Genomic DNA, 21220 nt, shown 5'->3' with positions numbered 1-21220 from the left:
CAGCCAAAGAACCTCCTTTTTGATATGTTATTAGTCAACTGTAACCAGTTACAGAATGTCTGTGTGAAGTAGAGGAAATATTCATTCATATTCACCTTGCTTATCCTGTGAATGTCTGATTTCCATTTCACTGTTATCTAGCTAATTAGCTCCATTTTGGGTCATCTGGAAACTTATCCAGAGGGCTATTCCATGAGAAAGAGATACTAGGAGTACTGAGATATAAATATCTCAACTTCTTTCCCAAACTCACTGAGATGGTGAAAATCACCTCAACTTTCTGAGATGTAAATTCATCGAGATAATGGGAATTACCTCAGTCCCTATCTCTCTAATTCCTTCCTTAACCTTTTTTTTAACTGTACACACACACATCATGTGCTGCTTCCCTATATAAAAACCCTGCCTTTACCCTTGATGGATGCTGCTACAAGTCCAGTTGTGCTTACAACTGTTCCTAATTTCTCTTCTTTATACTGCTTTTCCTCTTTATGCTACTTATTTGGCTATCAATGCTGATGCTGGGGCTGCTCTTGCTGCTGCTGCTGCTAATCCCATTGGGGATCAGTCACTTTCCAACGACCTTTGTTGCCTTTATTTTCTCTCTCCTTTAGCTTCTGCTAAATTCATTTTTGTTTCTAAATACTTCTGAGTCAGAGTCAACTCTTTCATGAATTCATCACATATTCTCCATTCTGAAACTAGATTACACCTCAACATTTTTAGACTTCACCATGTACATTCTCCAGAGTCTTCTTATCCATCATAATTCTCCAAGAAGCAGCTCCTTAATGCCCTTTGTGTAAATATACCATCTTGGCCATCTGATGGCCATCATATGTGCCAGGCTCCCTTTCATGAATAGTTTCAATATTTATTAGCCCTTTGTCAGAGGCTCTCATGTGAAGGATCATAGAATCATAGTTCAAAAGCGACCTCAGAGCCAAACTAGTTGTTAGGTGTTTTTTAAACCAAGCCAAATAGAGTTTTGCCTATTCTTTCCTGTTTTGTTTTCCTTTCTTTTTCTCCTCATTCCTCTTCATTTCTCCTCTCTATTCCTATTTTAATCTTTTTTCCTTTCCCTTTTTCCCTCTTATTCATTTATTTTATTCCCTCTATCTTCATCTTAGTTAAACCTTTTAAAGCACTTGTCCCATCATATCCCCACAAAGCTTGAGATATATACTATATCATAATTGATTTCCTTGTTCCATTTTAATAATGAAAAACTTTCATGAGGAATAAATTTGTTAATAAAATACATTGAGATCATGTTTAAATCAGAAATAGAGCATAGGTTCACGTCCTTAGTTTAATTTCATTTGGTCTTTGGAGTAATGCTATAGTCATTACTGTGACCATAGCTCAGAAAATCATTTCCTTTCTCCTCATCCCAGTTTTCTATATAGTTGAAACTGAGGCTCTGAAAATTTAGGGAAAAGAGTACTTGAAATGCTGTGAATAATGGTGAAATCATCTAATAAGCATTTTAAAAGGAAATTATGCAGGATAAAGAGGCTTTGAAGTGTGGAGAACAATGCTTATATCATCAAGCCTTTCAAAGGAAAATAATACAAGTATAGTCTATAGACCAAGTGAATAAGGTCTGACAAAAATAACTTTTCTGACCTAATGTTTCCTTCAGAATCTTAGCCTCTCCTTCTCTTATCCTTTTGTGTGTGCATTTACCTTTTGGTATATTTCTTTTTTTCCACTTCTCTATTGTTTTGCATCTTTCTCTCTAATACACTTGTCTTCTATCTGGCTCTCACTTTCCAGACCTCTCTGTCTGCTTGACTTTTTCTTTTCTCTCCCTTTCCACTTCACATTTTTTTATCCCTTTTTTCCCTTCTCCTTTCTCCTCAATCCTTTCATTAGTAAATATGACATCGAGTTTATTTTTTAATTCTTATTGCTCTATTTACACCTTACTGCCCTCCACATGCTTTTCAAACCACATTTCCCAATGTCAAGCATTTTCACTGGTTGTCCCCCTTATCTGGAATTCTTACTCACCTTATATAGGCCTCCTGGCTTCCTTCAAAACCTAAAGTTTAAACCACATCCTCTATAAGAAGCCTTTACAGATCCTTTCTAAAGCTAGAGTGTCTTCTTTTGTATGGTTATCTCTAATTTAATCTGTATTTTATTTAACCTGTCAGTATATTTGTACAAACCTAATGGCATACTGTCTTCCCAATTTGACTAGCCCCTTGTTGATACTATATATTGCCTTTCTTTGTGTCACCAGAGTATAACACAAGGTCTGGCACATTAATAGAGTCTTAGTAAATACTTCTTGATTTGACTTATTTGAACTTACTATACTTACTATACTTCCCATTCATAATGTTAAAACAAATGAATTAATTTTTTTAAAAATTTCTCTCTCAAAAAAACCAAAAACTCATCTATAATCTTGTTTGATTGAGTGATTTTTACTTATGTATGAGCATCAACTTCTTTCCCCTCCCTGTTTTTCCTACCGGATCAAGTGAATCTTAATAATTAAAAAATAGTTAATTTTTAAAATAAGCTTTATTGATATCTTTCTTTTTTGCATCATTATTATTTCTCCTCCTTCCTCCTTGAAAGATATTCATGTAAAACAAAGAATTTTTTAAAAGAAAAAGAGGAGGGGTGGCTAGGTGGCGTATTGGATGAAGCACTGGCCTTGGAGTCAGGAGTACCTGGGTTCAAATCTGGTCTCAGACACTTAATAATGACCTAGCCGTGGGGCCTTGGGCAATCTACTTAACCCCATTGCCTTGAAAAATGTAAAAAAAAATGTATAATGTTTTCCTGGTTCAACTCACTGCAGTTTACATCAGCTGAAATGTATCTTCCCAGGTTTTTCTGAATGCATATCCGTCATCATTTCATACAGTTCAATAATTTTGTCACAATCATATACCATAACTTGTTCAGTTATTCCTCAAATTATAGGGAACTCCTCAATTGCTAATTCTGCCAACACAAAAAGAACTGCTATAAATATTTTGGCATATGTAGGTCCTTTTCCTTTTCCTTTGGTCTCTTTGGGATATAAACTTAGAAATAATATTGCTAAGTCAAAGGGTATGCAACATTTTATACCCCTTTGGTAATAGAATAACTTTTGATTTTAACCATTTTTGTCCCTTTCCCTGAGGGCTAGATTTAGAATCCTAATCCTAATGCTAGAAATATTAGTTTAGGAAAATTACTTTGTTTCTTGGGACTTCAGTTTCTTCATCTGTTTAAAAAAAAAAAGAGGATTAAACTAGTTTATGACCAAAGATTCTGAAATTCTGAAGATCAATAGAAAAACAATAATTGATGCTTACAGTTGCAGCTGAGTCAGGTTTTTAAAGCATATTTATTTAAAACAATATTTTCAAAAGAATTATGCCTTCTGAGATTATATTATTTCTTGGAGGAAAAGAAACTCCTCCTCTTCTTTAGGAAATCTCTCTTAAAACCAAGAAAAACAATTGAATCAAAAATTCTGGATACAATAACTGTATATGACAACATATAGAGCAACCTACCCATGTGTCCTTTAACTCCAAGCTATGAAAAAGGGAAGCATATTTCATTATCTGTTCTCTAAAACCAGCACTATTTTTTTAGTTACCCCAAGTGTGGCTTTCTTTTTATTGATTTTTTTTTTCAGTTTCACTGAGGAAATCACTGTATATAATATTCTTTTGATCCTGTTCATTTCACTCTGAATTAGTTCAATGTTTCTGAATTTCTCACATTCATTTCTTCCTGAAAAATAACTTTATATTCATATATTACAGTATTCTTACCCTTTCTTCAATGGTTGATTCTAATTCTTTGCTACCACAAAGCATACTGTATGGTTTAGTATATATTAAATCATTGCTTCTATCTTTGGGCATAAATCAGTTTTTATTCCAGCCCAGTAGACACAGAATAAGAGCATAATTATAAAAATAAATGAACAGTCAATAACACTAAATTATGTGTTCAGTATTTAAAACTTTTCATTAAAAAAGTCAAACTACATTTTATTTTTAATTAGGACAAAACTGTGAAGAAGGCAAAGTTCATCTTCAGAATCCTCTTCTACTCTCCATTCTTTTTCCAACTTTCCTCAGACAAAATCTATTCTCAAGTAAGAATATAAATTCATTCTTACTAAGATGTATGATTCCAATGGGAATATAAATTATCACCCTCCCCACTGCTAAGTGCATTTTTAACAGAGATCAAAAATAGTAAGTTTTTAAAAAAATGTAGAGCTCTCAAAATGGAATTTTAGGCATTAGCCAACAGATAGATCAAGGAGTTATTTGGGTCACTAGGCCTCTTCTGTGCCTCCATAGTCACATTTCTGAGGCTGTCACCTAATCCCCAGGTAGTCATCTAAGTCTGAATAAAAGTTGTTCCAGCTTTACCTGTCTATGCATGGCTAACATGGAATGGAAGTACTGAAAATTTCAGTCTGTATAATTTCCAACATGCATTAAAACAATCTCTCAAAGATCATGACTGGTCCTTCTGGGTCCTCACTTCAGTGTGATCAAACAGACAAGTTGCAGCAGATTGGACAAACTATATTTTTCAGCCATGGACAATATACCCTCAGTTCAAATAGTTCTTTAACTTTGCACCTGCCAATTTTTGCAACGTTTTACTTTTTAAAAGAATTAAGAACAGTTATGAAAACTCTCATTCCTGAACATAAGGTATATTTCAAATATCATGGAGAGAAAAAATACCATTTGCCTCAGGAAAGACTGAATGCTTGGAAGGTTGTTGCTATTGGGTTTAGGGTGGGTTTTTTAGTGTGTTTTTTTTTTAAAGCAAGTTCAATATCTTGAAAGGAACTTACCTGACAGCTTTGAAACACAGTCCTCTGTTTATCCATAAAGACACATATATACAGCATGGTCAGTAACAATTCCAAGCTTTCTTGATGAATATATCTCTATTTGTCCCTCCAGAGAGTGAGATAAGGGTTTATATTCCAGGCCCATTTGATTCTTGGCCGCTCTGCTAAGACTGCCAATTAGAGTATTTTGTAATATGGACATCTGTCCACTGGACTGAAACCAGCTCATTTCACAAGACAGTTGTCAGATGGTAACAACTTTTTGTGACAACCTGTGTCGGGTTCAAACTCATGCCCTAAGAGGTTATGTGGCTTCTTCATTCACTCTCAATTCCAACATCCAATACTGAGGTAAACAAAATTGATTTTTTTCAAAGCTAACTAAAAAAAGGTACTCTATAAATTATAAAATCCGAAAATCAATCTGTGTTTCCCTTCATTCTCAAGACAGTTGCTGATGCTTGAATTTATTACTAAAATATGGGCCTATTCCTGCCCCTTCCCAGAGAAGTTTTCTTTCTGGTAAAATGGGATTTTTCCATATCTTTTAAAAAGAAATGAATTTGTCCAACATTGATTTAGTAGTTATTTTCTGAGTTTCTATTATCTGCAAGAAACCAAACTAGAGGGGGCGGCTAGGTGGCGCAATGGACAGAGCACTGGCCCTGGAGTCAGGAGTACCTGAGTTCAAATCCGGACTCAGACACTTAATAATTACCTAGCTGTGTGGCCTTGGGCAAGCCACTTAACTCCATTGCCTAGCAAAAACTTAAAAAAAAAAAAAAAAGAAAGAAACCATACTAGAGATGATGAAATCCTTGACATTTTCTATGATCTTATACTTTCCATAATCCTCTATTTAGCTGAAAGTGTCTGTTGAATACTCCAGAAAGTCATATCTCTGCACCAAGACTTTTTTCAGTTTCAATATTAGGGGCTTGGAGGAGATGAGGAGGAATGACAAAAAAAGTTTCACTAGTAGAAAGGTAATGCTTGAAGGTACTTTAGTTTCTCAACTATATATAATTACTTCAAAGGCAAAAAAATCATAAGAATAGCTTTATTGTCATATTTTTACCAGTGGGTGTATAGAGTGATTTAACTTACAGGTAATGATTATGTGATTGTATTGATACAGGGCACCCAGCCTACCAGGCTTAGTGAATCATCTTCTAGACTGACAAGAGGAGGTGTAAAAAATCTGCCTGTTTCTATTCTCTCTCATCTTCCTGGTTTTACAAAGGAGAGAACTGCTTCTGGCAAGTAGGGGGTTAGGGAGGCATCAAAGATCCAGATCAGATATAAATGCATAAAGAGAAGGTGTCAATTTCTCATGTTATAATTTAAAAACTAATTGAGTGGTAATGGTAAAAACCACCCAGTCCAAAATGATGACTGGTCCATCAGGGATACAAAGCAGCTGACTATCAGAATCTACTTCAGGTTTAGTGAGAGGAAAAACAACAACTGTAAACTTTCCAGTGAGTGCTAAACTAAAATAATCTCTCTGAATGTTCCAAGTTGTTTGTTCATGTTTTACTTCCATAGGACAGAACTGTTGCAAAACCCATCCATTTATTTAGACTACAAAGCAACAACACACAGAATAAAGGTCCTAGCTGTAGCCTTGTTCCTGAGGTAATTAAAGTGGATGTTTTCCAGTTAATGGCCCCTAAAGTCATAGCTGATTAAGAGTACAAAAATTTTTTAAGAATGACAAATAATTGTGCCAAGGACAATGCTTGACCAAATGTAATTAGCTGAATTTAGATAAATTCTCAGTCTGGCTTTCTTTAACTTGAATAGAAAAATCACACACTTCATTGGATAAGAATAGATTTGAAAATGAACATTTGGATTCTGTGAAGATGTTTTACTGGGATAATAGGCCCAAGATTTCAGATGAACTGAGTGTAGGCTCTTTTTGACCCAAAAAATATCAGCCTTCTGTTTTTCTTTTCTGTTCCTATTTGCTGATTTTTGTTAATATTTATAATAACAGAAATAATAGGCGAGGGAAAGCAATAGAATAACAGATCCATTTAAATCTTTACTCTTTGTTGTTTTTTTTTCAGGGTTTCTGGTTCTTTTTCTTGGGGATAATTAGAGATAAATGGTATGGTATTATATTTGCTCAGATAGCAGTGCAAAAATGCCTATTTCCATCATTTTCAGTAATAGACTTTCAAGCTATATTTTCCTCAAACTTGATCCTCATTATTCCAGTAATATTTAAGCTATTAATTTCTCCAGAGAGTGCTTTTTGAAAATGGTAAATTATAAGACAAATCTCCAAATTACATTTTCTTTAATTTACAGTATTGTTCAAGCTCCTCTGTTAGCATAAATGAATAGTCTGAGCTGCAGTCTCAAAGAAAGACTTAAGCATTAAACAGTTGGCTTGGAAACAGAAACATTAAGAATATGATTGAAATTTTTTACAGAAGATGAAATAACAGCATGCTCCAGAGCTGATTTATAATAATTCTAACATTTCTGCCGGAGCTATGGAAAAGTGACAACGTTTGCCAAAAACAAGGTGAAGGGTTTCACTTTCTGACTGGTGCAATGATGCCAATTTTGCCCTAAGTAAAAAGTGATTTTCTCAGTTAAATTATTTTAAATTCTTTTCACTCTAAACCAAACTGCCAGTTTACACACTGGAAGTAAAATATAGGGCCTTTCAAAACAAAAGTGAGTTAAAGAAAAAGTTGTCATGTTTGATCTTTAAAATGCCAGTGAAATTTAAGGATTTAAACAACAGAAGTAAAAACAGTCAAAGTAAATGCTACTTCTGTCCACATGTGTCCCAGAAAGAATGACCTTAAGGTACCTCAACATCAAAAAAACTAGAAAAACTAACTATGTTCTTATTAAAAGTGGACATTTGTTATGCTAATTTATAATTGAATATGTATGAAATTTCACCCTTCATCCACAGGACTGTTTTTAAATCACTTGCAATTAATTTCATTCTGTACAGATCCTATTTGTTTTCCTTACATCCGTTTTTATCTGGTGGGTGAAAGAGTGGTCAGGAGGTATTCTTTGCAACATTATGAACAAGCTTTCAATAAATCCCCAAAGATATCAGTAATCTGACACCCCTTACCTACCTAAATTATCTGAGGCCTAAGCAATGGTCATAATCCTTTATGATTCTGTAAATGAAAAAAGGTTTTGAATTGACTTAGAAAATCACTCACTCCATCTAGTGGCAACTGGTTGTACTTATCCCTATGGTTTACAATACATTTCATACTTATAAATTTGTTAGAAGGGACCTTAGATATTGTCTAGAATCCAACCTTTACATTCAATTAATAAGGTCACCCAGGCACAGGATGTTTTTCCCAAGGTCTCTCAGGTATTAAATGAGAGAACCAATATTTGAATACAATTCATCTGACTCAAAATCCAACACAATTTTCACTGTACTAGACTTGGACATGAAGGTTCAACAAGGCTGGGTATTTGTCCATGGTAGTAAGTAGCAAAATTAAGATCTGAACCAATCTTCTGATTATATATAGCTTTTTCCCTGGTATATCATATGACATTTTAATCCAAAGATTATTAAAAAGTCCAGAAGCATTATAACAAACAGTCTTTAGGAAATGAGTTGCCTGCTGCTGATATTTATATTATTCTGTAATTGCCTGAAGCAGGTATGCAACACATTATTAATACATATTAACTGAGTGCCAACCAGACACTGTTCATATGCTTGAGTTGCTAAATCTTGTAGCTTCTGCCTCTACAACATCCCTTGTGTCAGTCCCATTCCCTTCACTCATTTGGCCATCATGCTAGCTCTGAACATAAACATCTCTCACCCAGACTACTGCAATAGCCTGCCAAATACAGTTACTTTAGCTCTAAATCTATCCTCCTATTACTCTATAATCCCTGCCTCAAGTCTTTTCCTCGTCAAATCATTCTTCACATAACTGCAAAATGATGTCTTTGAAGCCCAGGTCTGGCTGACACTGTCTGCTCAATAAATTAGTGCTTCCATGATATTACTAGAATCAAATATAAACTTCTCTGTTTGGCATTTAAAGCCCTTCAAAACCAGGCTCCAGTTTACCTTCAAATATTTATCATATATTACTCCCCTTCCTGCACTGATTAAATCAAAAGGTCCTTCCTGCTATTGATTAGACATAACACTGTCTCCTGTCCATTGCCTTTGCAGAAGTATCACCCATTCACTTGCTTCTCACCTCTGCCTCTTGGATTTTATTGTTGTTGTTGTTCAGTCATTTAGCTATATCAAATTCTTTGTTACCCCAAAGACCATAGTGTCCATGAGGCTTGGCAAAGAGACAGGAGTGGTTTCCATTTCCTTTTCCAATTAATTAAGACAAGGAGAGAAGAAAAAAAATAAAAATAAATTAAAAAAAAAGACAAAGAGAGTTTGTGATTTGTCCAGGGTCATACAGCTACTAGGAGTCTGAGTCAGGTCTTCCTGACTTGAGACCCAGGCTTCTGAATCATCCAGCTGCCTCTCTTAAGAATCTGTAGTGTCGGGGCGGCTAGGTGGCATAGTGGATAAAGCACTGGCCTTGGAGTCAGGAGTACCTGGGTTCAAATTCAGTCTCAGACACTTAATAATTAACTAGCCGTGTGGCCTTGGGCAAGCCATTTAACCCCATTTGCCTTGCAAAAACCTAAAAAAAAAAAAAAAAGAATCTGTAATGTCCTAAAAATCTGAATCTGAATGAAGTGACTCAGATGCCCCTGCCAACCCCCTCCCCCTATGATCTTGCTATGTTTGTGTGTGTTTATTTGGGGGGGGAGGGGTTATATATTTCATGTGGTAACTGTTGGTTCAAAGAGCCAGTTATATGATACTACTTTTATTGGAGATTAATCACTCAGTATTCCATATCCATCTATGAGGTGATATTTATGAAAACTAGAGAGAAGGAAGATTCAAGGGAGGAGATGCACTATTCTAACTACTCTTAAAGTTCCTAAAGAGAGAAAGACTGTAGGAAGAAGCTGATCTGTGAAAGAATAGACCTTTCAATCATTTCATCTCTAGCCCCTACCTGCTCTGCCCAAACAAAGGAAAATTGTGAAGTCTCAGGCCTAGCAGGACATGGTCTTTATTTGGGCTCTCTTTGGCTCAGTTTCTGTTTGGGCCAACAACCCCCATCCAGATTGATTTGTTTGTTTTGCCCTTGGTAAAGAAGTCAGTCTTTGTCTTTCCTAGCCTTAATCACTGAATGTGTTGCCACAGTCAAACTAAGACATGTTAAAGACTTGAGACAAAAAGACCGAGGTTTTCCACTGTGACAAACATCATTTCCAATCATCTGGATCCAAACAGGCCACTGGACTCAGATGGTTCTGGAGAAAAAAGTGAGACTGGTGACTTTACACAGCCCTCCCTCACTTAAATTCAATTCACTTGCATGTCATGGTATCACCTTTCTGATGTCATGTCCTCTTCAAAAGAACAATAAGAAACAAAAACTGTAATCCCTAGTTTACTACACAAGAGACTTTGGGAATTTTTCCTTGAACTGAGTTATCTCACTACCAGTGAGAATACCCATTTATTCTGTGTCTTTTCTGGTATATTTTCCCTTTGTATACCAAAGGAAGACAAAATTTAGATATATATATATAGTTGGCAAATTCCTTCATTATTAAGGGAGAGCAATGAGGAGCATAGTTTGTTCCTAAAAATTACTTTTCTTAGCCTAATAATATTTAAGGGAACTGATAGACCTAATTCTAGCCCAGTATTACTCTGTCTCTCCAGGATAACCAATCTCAGATCCCAACTTTCTGCTCACCCTCCTGGAAGGAATCAATGTCTCCTTTGGAAAAGGGGGAAGGAAATGCTAGAAATGTGTGTTCTTGCCTCCTTGAAAGTTACCTCTAGACAGAACCTATGTAGACAAGTATTACCTACATGGGCCAAAATAAAAAACCAAAATACCCACCCCACACCCTACACACATACTTTATACAAGGTTTCTTTCAAAAAAATATGAGCCCCTTGAGGGCAGAAACTTTTTCATTTATGTCTTCTTATACCTGGTGCCAATTGTAGTACCTCACACATAATAAACACTTAGTAAATCCTTGCTAATTGACTTAGGTACATTGGTTTGGAGAAATGGGACACAGGCATTTAAAAAAAATAATAGAAGGTACCATGTTAACTAGCAGATGAGCTGTAAAAATATCAAAAGTTTAGAGGAAAGAACAGTCATAGAATGTTAGGGCAATCCTGGAATGCTTCTTTGGGGGAAGTAAAACTTGAATTGGGTCTTAAAATAAGGGGAGGATTTAAATAAGTTTAGAAAAAAGTAGAGCATGACAATAAGGGAGCAATCTTAAGAGAATAATATACATTTGACTGGAGCAGATTTTTTTAAATTTTATTTATTTAACCAGAGTGGAGGTTGGTGAAATAAATAAGGATTAGATCTTGGAGGGCTTTGAGAGTCAATCTAAGGAGTTAGGCTTTGAGATAGCCAGGTGGCATGGTGGAAGGAGTCATATTTGGAGTCAGGGAGATGTGAGTTTGAATTCTGCTTCAGACAATTACTGTCTATGTGGCTCTCAGAACTGAAAAATGGGTTCCAAAGGTTATTAGAAGGATCAAATAAGGTAAACCTTAAAGTAATATGTAAATAGTAGTAGCTGCCATGGCCACCACCACCACCACCACAATTATCATTATTCCTCAAAAGAGGGAACCATTAAAAGTCTATTTAGCAAGTAATCAAAGCTGTGCTTTGAGAAGATCAATCTGGTATTATTTTGATTGGAAAAAGCAAAGTTCCAAGGCAGAGAGATCAATTAAGCGTCTATTACAAATGTCTAGGAGTGAGGTGATGAGGACATGGATTAGGAAAGTGGCAATGGAAATGAAAAAGAAGTGATAAATATAAGATAAATTAAAGAAAAATTCATAAATTTAGTGATTGACTAAAGGTAAACAGAGAAGAGAAGGAAGAAAGTAAGGTTGACAGGTGTTTGTACCTGAGTACCTGGGAGAAGAGAGATATAATTGCGAAATTCAGAGGAGGACTTGTTGAGATAGGGGAGAGGGGAAAGGTAGAGAGGGGGGAAAAAGGATATATTTGATTTGAGACATTAAATTTGAAATAAAAGCAGCAGACCAAGGCTGAGATCTTCAGTTGAGAAATCTAGAATGATCATCCACATGATTTCATATTTCAACTTGAATTTATTTTCCTTCCAATTGTTCTCCTGACATAACATGCTTTGTCACTACATGCATCCCCATGCAGCTTTTCCTCCCCACTCCCTCCCTTTAACTCCCTTTTAGGTGTTATCTTCCCTAATGGAATATAAGCTCCTTGAGGGCAAGGATCATATTTCTTTTGCTTGTATTTGTATTTCCAATTCCATTTCCATGTAGTATTGTACCTATCATATAATAAGCCCTTAATAAATGCTAGCTGCCTACCTGTTTGCTTCACACTCTTGAAAATCTGCCAGTGGACATTGCCTAAGCATCTTTATTCTGAAACCACAAAGTATTAATTTGTAGAATGCCTATCTGACCCCCATTACCACATTTAAGATATCATCCTTTTTTACATATATATAAATTCTTATGAATCACTAAAGTTTCTTCCTTTAGAGATTAAAAGCATTCTGGTGTTGGAGAGAACCTTGGTGGCCACATTGTCCAAACTATATCTGAAAAAGAATCTCCATAATCAAAAAAAGTGGTCATCTCATTTTACTTGAAAATTTTAAATAAAAGGGAATCCATACTTCCCAAGCAGAACATTCCACTTTTTGAGAGCTCAAATTGTAGGGAAGTTTTTCCTAACATTAAAACTAAATTTGTCTATTTGAAATTTCTTCCTATTGCTCCCTCTAGAGGCGAATTGAAAGTCTTCTTCCACATGAAAACCCTTGAAATATTTAAAAGTGTTTGTGAGGTCTCTATAAATCTTATCTTCTCCAGGTTAAACATTCCCAGTTCTTTCAACCAAGCCTCATATAGAAATAATTTAAAAAGAACTTCATCATAGCAGTTGCCTTTTTTTCTAGATACTCTCTAGATTATCAATGCCCTTCCAAAAATCTGATTCCCAGAACTGAACATATTGTTTCAGATGTAATCTGACCAAGGCAAAGTATAGCTGAAGTATCACTATTATAATAGTAGAAACTGTTGTCATGTAGCCTGAAAAATCTCGTTCACTTTTTTGTCATATCATTATGATGGTATTATGATGATGACACTTGTCCTTCATTCTCAAAGAAGACCAGGACATCAGGGAGGTGATACCATGACAAGTATATGAATTGGATTTGAGTAAGGGGGTTGTGCTAAATCACCAGTCTCATTTTCTCCTCCAGAGTCATCTAGATCCAGGGTCCAGATATGAATCAGGACAACTGGAGATGGTCCTAAATGAGAGGAAATCAGAATTAAGTGACTAGCCCAAGGTCACAAAGCTAATAAGTGTCAAGTGTCTGAGGCTGGATTTGAACTCCCGTCCTCCTGACTCCAAAGGTCAGTGCTCTATACACTGCACCAGCTAACTGCCCTTATGCCATTTCATATTGTTGACTTGAATAGAGCTTATAATGCACTAAAATCCCAAGATCTTTGTCAAACAATATTAATTCTGATTTCCCTATCTTGGTTGAATTTTGAACCTAAGTAAAAGATTTTATATTTCTTTATATTACATTTAACCTAATTAGAATCTATTCAAAGTTCTAACATCTAACCTGTCACAATTTTTAAAAATATCTTCATTATATAATCCACTGTGTTAGTTATCTATCCCACCTTTAGTCATCTGCAAATTAAATAAGCCTTTATCCATTTATCTATTTATACCTTTATCTAAGTCATCAGTGCAAATATAAAAACTGCAAAACCAAACCACAATTGCTGGACCATTTGAAACTTGCTTTCAGCTAAAATCAAAATATTACTGACTACTAATTCAAGAGTTAAATTCTATATTTGGAATCATGAGTACTAATAATGATATTATCCAATTGTTTAATAATTTTTTGCTAATGGTTCAACTTGTTTAATGTTTTAGAGATGATCCCATTCACTTTGTTAGCTTTCAGGAAATAAGGTAGGATAAATATTTGACAGGATAAATTGTCAGGTTTAGACTTCAACCTTAGAAAAACCAAAATTCAAAAAATGTACTGCTGGCACTACCACTTTCTCATAAAAAAGAACAACAGCAGCAACAATAAAACTGAACCACAACATGTTTATGCTTACAGTGATATTTCCTGATTCTTTTATGATAATGGAAAAATTAGATCAGTTAGGTCATCATGATGCATTTGCCCAGTTTTTCCTCATCATCATTGCCAACTGCCTTGTCTAATTTGAAATTCTGCCTTGTTCATTGGTGTTTCTTATGGCTTATTTCTATAATTCTTATCAATTATTTGTGCATATAACCAAGCACCAGAAATGGTGGGAGGGCAATGGGGATGGAAGTTAGGAAGAAGTGGAAAATACATAGAATAGCCTAAGCAGAAAGTGAGAAAGATAGAGGAACAGATATTTTTTTTCCTTCCCACAAACTTCACTTCTACATACTCACAAGATGTATCTTTGCCCTTGAGCAAATGATATAAACAATCTAGATCTAGTATAAGAAACTTAAAGGAGGGGCGGCTAGGTGTCGTAGTGGATCAAGTACCGGCCTTGGAGTCAGGAGTACCTGGGTTCAAATCTGGTCTCAGACACTTAATAATTACCTAGCTGTGTGGCCTTGGGCAAGTCACTTAACCCCACTGCCTTGCTAAAAAAAAAAAGTCTTTAAACAGCAACCTCCTTGCAATTAAAGTGCTTCAAACACAATTATGTGAGCCAGATTATAGAAGAGTGGATTTAAAGGCTCTGAAATGAAATTCCTGTAGTTTTATTGACTTAAGTTGCCACAACTATGAGAATCATCAAATATGTGCATCAAACAGTGCATCACTGTTACAGTCTAGGGCATCACCATCTAATCCTCCCAAGTCACCCAGGATTGAAACTTCAGCAACATCCTCCAAAATATCTCCTAGCCACCTCTTACCTTTCACACAGTCAACAGCTTAATTTAAGCCCTCCTCAACTTTAATCTGGACCACTTTAATAGCTTCCCATCTGCTTTCCTTGCCTCAAGTCTCTCCCTATTCTAAGTCATCCTCCATATAACTGCAAAGTGATTTTTACTTAAGTGTGCATCATACCAGACCTACTATTCAAATATAAACCTCTTAGTTCGACATTTAAAATTTTTCACAACCTGGCCCCTTCCTTTAAAGTCTTCTTATTCATTATTCCACTCTACATTCTAACTATAGTTTCTGTTCCTTATGCAAGACTATCAGTCACTTATCTCAGGGCCTTTCCTTTTCAATGGCTTTTTTTCCTTTTTTTTCAAGACTCAGCTCCAACACTCCCTTATGCAGGAAACCTTTCCAAGCCCTCCAGCTACTACTAGTGCCTTTTCTTTTAAAGTTAACTTCATTTACTCTATATAGGCTTTATGTGTACCTAGCTATAGAGATTTTATCTGCCACATTAGAGTGCATGCTCCTTGAGCAAAGGTCTGTTTTTGCTTTTTATTTAAATCTCCAGTATTTAGCAAGGTATCTAGCCCATGGTAAACACTTAATAAATGCTTATTGATTCATTGTAAGTTCATTGCCTATTGCCAGATAAGGGTCTAGCAGCACCCCTAAATTTCTATCTGCTTCTCTTCTCTCCCCATGCTGAGATAAGAGGACTGAAGAGGGAAGAACCAAACTCCAACTTGAGAGATGTTTTTTCTCTTGAGGTTTGGGACTAAGGAAGGAGTAGAAAATGGCACTTTGTGAAACATATATCTGCTGCTTTTAATTTTACAGTGCTTTTATCTATTTTGGGGGGAGATGAATAAGTTATAATAACCCACTAAGTTGTTAAGAGCAAAACCAGATGAATTAACAATCAGAATCAACACATACTCCTTTATAAACAACACTATATAATTTCTTGGACTCCAGTCACTACCTCTGCCACAGTCACAGCCATCCCTTTCTCCTGTTCTAGACTGAACTTTCCTGAACCATGGCCAATAACAAACACACTTGCATTGCCATCAAGTCCCACAGCCTCCAGGAGGACCTGGTTGGGAACATCATCAAAGTTTGAGCAAAAAGGCTTGGGGGCATGAAATACTTGAGGGCTTCCGAGGCACATCTGAAACAGCATTAAGGTGACCTGAAAGAGAGGCCATTTTCCCCTGAACTTGTTAAATACATGAACTGGGGGTCTGTTGTGGTCACAGTCTGGGAAAGCTTGAATGTGGTGAAAACAGGCAGAATGATACTAGGAGAGACCAACCCAGATGATTTCAAGACAGGTAAAATTTGTGTGTATGTCTTCAACACTGAGTGTATGTTTATATGAATGTCTTTGTATGTCAACATCCCTGAACATAACATTTCAAGCCAGGGTATTGAAAGGAGTTGGAAGCATCATTTTCTAAAACAAACCTATAACCTTGTTTGATAAAATCTTGGGGGGGGGAAACACTATAAATCCTCTAGGAGAAAGAATACAGTTATCCCTTCCACATCTAGGTTTTGATATATTGCAGGTTGATATAAGAAATTAAATGGGAATTTTTTTGGGGGGGGGGGTTGTGGAAGCCACAGATAACACACAAAGCCCCATAGATGACACAGAAAAAGTTTAGAAACTCAGAAATGCATAATATAGATATACATATATAATGTTGTATAATATTAACCCAAATTTTACAATAACAGACCATAAATGCTCCATAAAAGAAAAAGAAAAAAAAAAATCAGACTTCTTCTCTGGTTCGAAGGGAGGGTCAAAAAATGTTAGGTGGATTTTCCGGATAGCAGGAACACTACTCCCTTAACAGCACCACCACCACCCCCATAATGTGGAAGTGATATCTCTAATATGGCCTTTATTATCCCTCCTGGGAATCTTCCATATCTCCACAAGTAGGGCAACTGGGCATTGTTGAAAGAGCATGTCACATAGGTAAGCATAAATCTCTTTCTTCTCAAGGTCTTAGGTTTTGCTATAGAAAAGGTATACTGTCTCCATTTTATAGACAACAAGCACACATTATTTAGTCAAGTCAACCAGCATTTATTATATACTAACTCTGCACCAAACACTGTATCATACATGACTTCCTCTGCTTCTGATACCTAATTTTCTATAAATATTCTCAAGCATAACCTACAATTTTAAAGTAGTATTTCTTTCTCATACTAATAATGCTGCAACCTTGATCAATCCCCACCCTTCTCCCTAAATCTCCCATTTCTATAAAATGTACATTTTCCCAACACTAAGGCTAGACTATGCCTAGGAAGTTTTTTAAGAATAACAAAATCATGACATCACTGAATGTTATTTCTTGTAGGAATTTTAGTAATCATGTAGTCTAAGTCCATTTTTAAGGATGAGAAAACTGGTGCACAGAGAAATTAAATGACTTGTACCAATAATAGCCCAAGTCTCCTAAATTAGGGCCATAGAGAGAACAGCACTTGAGGAACTACAGAGGTATAAACAAATAAAAAATGACTTACAGTTAAAATTAGTTCATGAACTTTTACCACTTTTGATGCAAAGTAATAGTTTTTTTTATCTATACCACCAGAATCTACAAGTCATTCTGTGACCAGTATCAAAGGTGCCTTACACACACACACACACACACACACACACACACACACACACACACACACACACACACACACAGACAAACATTTCCACATGGACTTTGCAAAGCATTTTGAAAATCTTAAAGTGGGGACAGCTAGGTGGCGAAGTGGATAGAGTACCAGCCCTGCAGTCAGGAGTACCTGGGTTCAAATCCGACCTCAGACACTTAATAATTACCTGGCTGTGTGGCCTTGGGCAAGCCACTTAACTCCATTTGCCTTGCAAAAAAAAAAAAATCTTAAAGTGACATATAAATGCAAGTTATTATTATTATTAGCTTATAGTCAATCAGGTCTCTTATCTGGTAATAACTTCCTTTCCTGAGCCTTCTATTGTAGACATGCTGAGCTCTAGAAATTGTTATAGAGCTGTATAAGACTGTGCTGGCAAATATTTTAAAAATCCAGCCAGGGAAAAATAACGTCTGTACATACTTGTAAGTTTAAGCTGCATTCCCAACACTTTATTAAGTTGTCTAGACTCTAGACAGTCAACAAAACAATAAATCAAGTCTTAATTTATAGCTATTATTGATTTCTGAGGTATAAATATTCACACTGAAAATTTAAACAATGGGCTCCTTGGGTAGAGCTGGCTCCAACACACACACACACACACACACACACACACACACACACACACAAACAGATCTCTTTTTAACCTATGGATACCACTATAGGCTTGGAAAAAGGAAGTCAGAGATAGAGGGAAAATTTATCTCAACCACTTGGTACCGATGGAGCCACATTGATTAGTGATAAGGACATGATCCTAGAGAGATGGACTAAATATTTCCACAATGTTCTGACTAGACCATCATCAATCAATCCTGAAGCCATTAACTGTTTTCCTCAGGCTGAAGTCAGTCCCTCTCTAACAGAAGTTCCAACTGAACAAAAATTTCGAATGCCATTAGGCTCATATCATGGTGCAAAGTACCTGGTACTGATTCTATTCAAGTAAAGATTCACAAGAGTAGGGTCCATTGCTCCTACAAAAGCTGTCTGAAATTTTCCTGTTACATGGCAAGAGAAGTTAGTTCCCAGGAGTTCATGGATGACTCTATTGCCATCTCTGTAAAGGTGAAGGGAACAAATTGTCCTGTGACAATCACAGGGGGTCTCTGGGGGTACTGCTGGCAAGATCTTGCCAGAATTCTGCTTAATAGCCTGATCTTTCACCTGGAATATATATGGTCATCTACTTGAGAACCAATGAGGCTTCAGACAGGGCCAAGGAATTATCAATATGGTGTTTGTTCCCAGATAACTTCAGGAGAAATGCTAGGAGCAGAACTGTCAGTCATGAGGGACTACCGAAACTTATTTCAAAATTTGGTTGCCCAGAGAAGTTCATCAGTATTGTACAGCAATTTCACTATGGCACTCTTTAGGTTTTGGTTTTTGTTTTCTGTGCAAGGCAAATGGGGTTAAGTGGCTTGCCCAAGGTCAGACAACTAGGTAATTATTAAGTGTCTGAGGCCAGGTTTGAACTCAGGTACTCCTGACTCCAGGGCCGGTGCTCTATCCACTGCGCCACCCAGCTACCCCTCACTATGGCACTCGCCCAAATTCTGGATAATGGATGACACTCTGGTACTTTCCCAATCACCAATGGGAAGAAACAAGGCTGTGTCCTTGCATCCATTAATTTAATTTGTTTTCATTCATGTTTTCAAAGACCTTCAATGAGAATGAACACAGCATCAAGGGTATAAGTAGACTTTTATAAAGTGATTCATTTTAGTCCTCTTCAGGAATGGAGGACTAAAACTACCTATCCATATATATATATATATATTAGCACTTTTTGCATTAGGAGAGAACTGGAAACAAAGTAGTTGCTGAGTTAGAACATGGCTGAATTAACTGCTACAAATGAAGGTAATAGAATAGTATTCCACTGTAATGGAATGGATGAATATGAAGAACCCACAAAGATTTGTTTGAACTGATGGAAAAATAAGAAAGATGAGGAAAGTAAGCAGAACCAAGAGAACAGATTAACTATTAACCATAATTATGTAAATGAAATGACAATAAAAAAGTTCACTACACTGTCTAATCATTACTTCAGAAGGATGAAGAAGCTTACCTTCTACATCTAGGCAGAAAGTCAATATTTGTTTTTCCTGTTTATACCATTACAAGTTTGCAGGCATTCTATGGGGTCAAGAGAGAGGTAGGTCCAGCAGTTAGTGGAAATTTAAAAGAAAAACAAAGCACATTAATAAAGCATTTTTTAAAAAGTCAAACCCTCTCTATAGCTGCATCTTTTACAAGATTATTAGTTCAGCTCTTTTGATTCAATTTACCTCCTCCTCCCCCCATACATACTTTTCAATCCACTAGATGGCAGATTAAACTAATTAAATCAACAAATTTGGGCAACTTGTAAATAGCGCTCCTTTCCTAATTAATACACAATACAACCATTAAAAAAAGAGAGCTCTGGTTGTATGGATCATTTGGAAATAACTAACTTCATAAGTGATTCAATTCTTAGAGTTACTTTTTTTCCATTAGGAAAAATCTGGAAAAGTAGTTCCAGAGCTCCTGTTTATTTTTAATGGTGCAATTCTCTGTTAAGGTTCTGAACATACCCTTAACTATCTCTTTTTTTAATTTTTTTTTTTATTTAAGGCAAAGAGTGACTTGCCCAAGGTTACACAGCTAAACAATTATTGTCTGAGGTCGAATCCAAACCCAGGTCCTCCTCACTCCAGGATCGGTGCTCTATCCGACTGAGCCACCTAGCTGCTCCTGTTAACTATCTCTTGATCTCAAAACCTGCCAAAAGTTTCCCTGGCGTTTACCACATAAAGAATTTATGTATAATTTTATACAAGTGAGATGCATGGTTAACAGAATAAAGAGTTATTTTAAGTAGAACAAAATAAAAGCCTAAAATGGCAGTGAATTTCAAAAAGTCAGCAGATGAGTATCATATGGCAGTTGTTCTCTGCTGGTCCTGAATCAGATAAATTTCTCAGTTAAGTCTAGATTCAATACTGATTCAGATATGTTTTGAATAGATTCAAAATGAGATACTCCTAGGTCTTTCAACGATTAGCAAAAAGAAATGTACTTAACCATAGTAGGAAAAAGATATTCAACAAGGATAGGTATTATGGATATTTCAATTTGATTTGGTTGAGCAAAATTTTACTACCAATGTTACCCATTATAACTTACCTGGCAATCAGAGTACCTTCTGGAGATACTGGCAGCCACCTTCCACTCAGGCAATGAGACTTTGATACCTAGAGCCAACCAAGTTCTTAGGAAAAATTAGCCTAACATGCATGTAAAGTTAGAGTTAGGATATTGCTCTTACCACAGCAGTCAATTCTGAATATACAGATAACCTTTGAAGTAAAATCCAAGTTTCCCCCTTGAATTCTAATCTCATATAGCAGTTCCATTTTCAATCTAGAGAAAAAGATCAAAAAAGAATAATCTTATTGGCATTAGAATAGTTCATGTTTTCTTCAGGTGAAGTTATATTTATCAGTCTCTGGTAGAGAATCATGTTACATTCTATCACTCATTCCATGCTCAATATTGATATTGGTTCTGTGTCTAGTTAACTTTTTTTCTGATTCCTAAACTTAGCGCTAAATACTCTGTCTTTTTTTT

The 21220-nt window shown here is 35.9% G+C and overlaps 1 long non-coding RNA gene across 1 annotated transcript; it reads right to left on the bottom strand.

The window, feature by feature from the left end:
- Positions 1-4066: 4066 nt before the first annotated feature.
- Positions 4067-20992, bottom strand: LOC141520292 (uncharacterized). Its single transcript, XR_012477580.1, has 3 exons — positions 20919-20992; positions 19677-19744; positions 4067-4113 (listed from the first exon to the last, which is right to left on the bottom strand). It is a non-coding gene; the product is annotated as an uncharacterized LOC141520292 (long non-coding RNA).
- Between the last annotated feature and the right edge of the window lie 228 nt (positions 20993-21220).

The sequence above is a fragment of the Macrotis lagotis genome, chromosome 4, assembly GCF_037893015.1.
Source record: "Macrotis lagotis isolate mMagLag1 chromosome 4, bilby.v1.9.chrom.fasta, whole genome shotgun sequence".
Taxonomy (NCBI): domain Eukaryota; kingdom Metazoa; phylum Chordata; class Mammalia; order Peramelemorphia; family Peramelidae; genus Macrotis; species Macrotis lagotis.
This window is presented reverse-complemented; position numbering and strand designations above follow the sequence as displayed.